Source organism: Apaloderma vittatum, unplaced genomic scaffold, assembly GCF_000703405.1.
Source record: "Apaloderma vittatum isolate BGI_N311 unplaced genomic scaffold, ASM70340v1 scaffold16912, whole genome shotgun sequence".
Taxonomy (NCBI): Eukaryota; Metazoa; Chordata; class Aves; order Trogoniformes; family Trogonidae; genus Apaloderma; species Apaloderma vittatum.
Genome location: NW_009703242.1, coordinates 9,685 through 14,657, shown reverse-complemented (window position 1 = coordinate 14,657; position 4,973 = coordinate 9,685).

Below are 4,973 nucleotides of genomic sequence, written 5' to 3'. Positions count from 1 at the left end.
GTTTCCCTTTCCAACCCTCCCACAGGGGATAAAGCCCCAGGTTTGGAGCAAAGCTGGGGGCAGAGAGCAGCCACAGACAAACGGGTCCATCTTCACCCTTTCCACCTTCCCAGCTGGGTTTGGGGCTCCCATTTCAAAGATGTCACCCAACACCAGGGACCAGCTTCCCTCACCTTCTTCTCCAGCAGTTAGAGCGGGATGACGCTTTTTCCAGATGGGGTCCAGCTCCCTGCAGACATCTCCTTGGGGGTGGGAGGGCTTGCACCTAGAACCGCCTGCCCCAGAGCCCAGTTTGCTCAGACAACGCTTCACCCAAGCCATTCTCCCCGCAGATCGGTGGGATCTCCTCACGACCGCGTCATCGCCGAGGTCGTCCCCAGGGATGACTTGGGAGTTTAGTCGGGTCCATCCGACTGATCCTTTTGTCAGCCCGGACAACACGGGGCTGTATCCGCCGTTCGCCTCCTTCTACAGCTCAGGAATTTATTATCCCCGCAGCCAAAGCGGGTGAGCCGCGAGATAAAAATGCTATTTCTGCCCAGGATTTCAGCAGCTGCCTCCCAGCGTTTGCAGCCACTTTCTAGTTATTAAGGCTCAACTACGAAGAGCTGCGTTCCTTCAGCAGAGATTTGCCTTTAATTAGCCAAGGATAAAAGGACAGTGGAAGACAACCCCCGTGCCTAAGCGGAAAAGGCTACGCTCTCAAACGCTGCGCCGTCGGCAGTTTTTTTGCAAGGCAGGGAGCAGGTGCCTGGCAGAATGGATTTGTTCTGCTTCCTTTGCCTGCTCCCCCCTCCAACCATCACCTCTCGCTGGATAAAAAAAATAATAAATCCATGTCTCCAGGGCCTGATCCTGCCTGCAGAGAGGGGACCATGGAGGGAGCTGAGGGGTTGTGCCTCATCCCGATGTAGATGCAAGGAGAGGGATGACCTTGACCTCTCCGGTTCCCCAAACCCTGGAGCTTCTTTTGCCAAGGGAAGGTTGCCCACGGCTGATCTGGGCTGCATCAAAGCAGCAGCAAAACAAACTCTTGACAGCCCTGGGTTTTCTGTGCTAAGCCCGAGGTTTGGGTGCCCCACCCCTACGAACTCAGCAAATCGTCCTTCGAGCCCACAATCTCCAGAAAAGCCGCCTCGGGAGCATCGTGCAATTCTGGCTCGGATCGTTCCCCCCATCTCCCGTGCCCACCCAGGGGCTTTGCCCCAACCCCAGCGAGCCAGAGAACGCGGGAGGTGGACAAACCTGCTGAGCCTTCGGGACATCTCCCAGCCACCCTGGCCCCAGCTTCTTCCCTCGTGTTTTAGGATAAAAAGCTGAGGCAGCCCCACCATGGTTTTGTTGCATTTCCCCAGCACAGAAGCACGAACTCAGCACCCCAGGCTGAGAAAGGCAGCTAGGGGCTTGCAATCCCTGTGAAATCGGAATAGCGAGGGGGCTAGATATTGGGATAGTTCGAAATATTTGGGTAGAGCGGGCATTAAGCCTTAGATCACATCTCATTGTTTGGTCTGCCCTAACACTTCATACATGTGGGGCCTCAGCAGGCTCAATCCTGCGTCTGTGAAAGTGCAGATTTATGTTCCTTTAAGACACCCAAATATCGCTTTTATTTGCCTACAACTCCACTTTCTCCTGCCCCGTGCTGGTGGGCAGCTGAGAGTGCAGCTCCCAGGAATAATTTTTCAACACCCAGCGTGAATGCAAAGGAGGGAGAAGAAGGAGTAAGGAGAAAGTGGGAAGAAGAAAGAAGGACCTGGCCTGATTTCCAGAGCCGCGGGATAAATGTGCGCCTCGGCGAGAGCTGTGCAAGCACCGAACCTTTGCCTGGAGGTTGCCTAAAGATAGGCTGCGGGGGCCCCACTTTACACACCCACCCTTGTGATTATTTTTTATTTCTGCACCTAGATGCTTGCCCGAGGCTACTCGGGATCCACGCCGCTGCAGCGCCGATACCTCGATTCTGCACCACCTCCCACCCGAGCCCCATCGCTCCCAGAGAGCGTCACCGGGCAGGCGGCAGCATCTCGGGTGTGGGATCGTTTTTGCCTTTCCCTCTTCACATCATCTTACTTAATGGCTCTTTCGGAGCTCCAGGCTGGGATCCGAATGCCCTCTTTGCCAAATGGATGCGGACTCGCTAACGGGCAGCCAAGGGAGGTTAAAATTCCTGCTTGTCCCTGGAGCACACACTGTAATGGGGTTTGAGCATCCAGAGCTTTTCAGGACAAGTAACAGAGGTAACGCTTTCTTGGCCTTTGAGTCTTTGATGTCAACGAGCAGGGTTTTAAGGTTTTGAGCCCCTCGGTGAGGAGAGAAACTTTCGCAAACACGTGCGGCGCGGTCCTCCCTGCGCCAAAAGCATCACCGTGCTGCCTTAGAGATCTCTTTTATTTATGAGCCGATCTGCAAAGGTGTTTTTCTGGGGGGGTTTTGCCTGGCGGAGAGGCAACACTCAGCAAAGAAAGTGGAGGAAAGTAGGTCATTTAGCACAAGCATAAACATTCGGGCTGCGCGAAGCGGGGATCAGTCGGGATCCCAGGCTGGGAGCCGCCGGCGGCAGGACCGAAAGGGCAGGGAGGTCTCCACGTGAGACAGTGTCATCCCTCCATCCCTCTCCTCGCCCGTTTGAGCGGTGTAAAAGCACAAGCAGGTTGGCTGGCAGGAGGATGCAACACCCCGATGGCATTTCCCGCATCCTCCGAGCGCGGCCGGAATGGTGCGGCACGCTGATAGCCCGGCAATTTAAAATAATTACTCTCTCTGCCTCGCAGCCTCCTCCTGCCATCTCTTCAGAGAGCCTGGGCAGAGCAGATTCTACCCTGCAACCTCCTGCTTCCACTTTGTGTTTAGATATTTATGAGCCCACAAGCCACCGGGACGCAGAGAAGGGAAGGGTTTGGCATCTGCCGAAGCCAGCTGGAGCTTCTCCTGGGCTTGGAAATGGGGCTGAGGAACAGAAACTGGCCCAGTTTGGGGATTGCTTTCACTCAGTGTTACAGCAAATACAGTGACATTTCACTCGGGATGCATTGTTCATAAATACTTCTGTTACCTTTCATGCACTCACACGATTTTCTGTACTTAAATATTCAGAATCAGCTGCTCTTAAACACCTCCTTCCTCCTAACAACATCCATCCACAGGTTCAGCCACCCATTTGCGCATTTTTGCTGCCCTAACCTGGAGTTAAGTTTTGCAATTTGCTGGGTCCTTGGAGACCTATGCTCCAGGTGGGGAAACTGAGGCACAGAGTGGAACACGACAACCTCTGGGTCACACAGTGGCCTTGCCGGCAGAAACATCCCTCAAAGCCAAGGACTTTAAGCCTGCATCAGGGTCTCCTCCGTTACCAGTAGGAGGGGATTTGGTTGGATGGAGGTTGAGCTGTGCTAACCCTTGGGTTACGAGGTGCTGCCATTTCCCAGAGCCAGGCAGGACCAACCCATGCTGTGGGAGAAGAAAGATCTCTTCTCCTTACGTTTTACATCCCATTCCATGAGTAGGTGGGCTGCCTCAGCTCACGCGTTGCCTCATCTAGTCGAGAAGTGGCGACAGGGAGGCTGGATTAACACGATCTCCAAGGTCCCTTCCAGCCCAGGCCATTCTATGATTCTATGAAGAGAAGTCCAGAGCACCAGCGCTGCCCGTGAGAAGCCACCAAACACCAAAACACAAATCCCAAGTGCCCTCAGGTTTATCCCCCAGCACGACCTCGTTACCTGCACGGATATCCAGGTCGGTGGAGCAGGGAATGATGAGGAATGTGGGCTTGACCCCAGCTGCACCCCCTTCCCTTCTGCCTGCGGTACTGCTGGAGTTGGTTTTGGAGGAAATCCCACAGGGATCTCGTAACACACCAAGCAGCGTGTCCAGCCTGGACACCATCAGCTCCTTCCAGGGGGTTTTCCCCTCCAACAGCCCCAGCATGCCAGCTCATGGTGAAGCACAAACTGATTTTTTTCCATGCTTTCTCTTCTCACAGAAGGTTTAGACATACTGTAAAAAATCCCCAGAACCCAAAAAACCTCAATCAACAAACCACCCAGCCTACCAAAAATACAGTTGCTTGTCTTTTTCTTCCCCGCCCTCCACAGAACCGATATCAAAATAACTCCTCAATAATATACATATTTATTTCCTCTTAATTAGTGCCGATATTTACAAAAATCGTGATACTCTGTGAAGAATAAATTATGTACACTCATGAGAAACCAGACAGCAAATGCTCATTTGGAATACGTATGTACACAGATCTGTATAGCTATATACAACAGTCAGCCTTATTGACTGGGGTGCCTCTCAGCCCCTAGATCCACTCGGCCCCCAGGACACCCCCGTGCCGTCAATAAGAGCAGGAACGTCTATACACACTGTGCAATTCAGATACAGCTGGTGTCTAAATTTTTGTCTAGCAAACGCATGGTTAAATGACTTGAAATTCCCAAGAGTCCTCCTTTAACAGTTTATCGGCCTCTCTCCATTCCTGGTCCCATTTCTCCTGTAACCATGGAAACAAAAGGTTCAGCTCCAGCATCCTTAGGATGAGTCCTTCTTGGATTTCCTCTTCCTATCGATTTCGCTCGAATTAGGCACCGCACGCGGGGTTGATCCGATGCCCTTTTTTTTAAAAACCTCCCCTTGCATTTCGGCGCGTGACATTGGAGGACAAGAGAGCAGTCTCAAGCAATGAGGGAGCAAGTCCAAACGGATCATTACAGTCTTATAGGCAGCAGAAAAATAGTAAATAATAATGATAATATCAAAAAAAAAAAATCAATCCCCAAAAGAGCAAACCCCAAGCTGAGGACAGGCAGGCAAGGCTGGGACGTGGTGCCCATGAGGCTCCATGGGTGGTTTACGTGATGTCCAGCAGCTCCTACGAGCCCAATTCTTCCCCCTCCCCTGGAGGTAAAAGACAGATAAGGAATTTCTCGTCAAGCACAACTGGGTGGAGAGGATCTTGTCCCCGG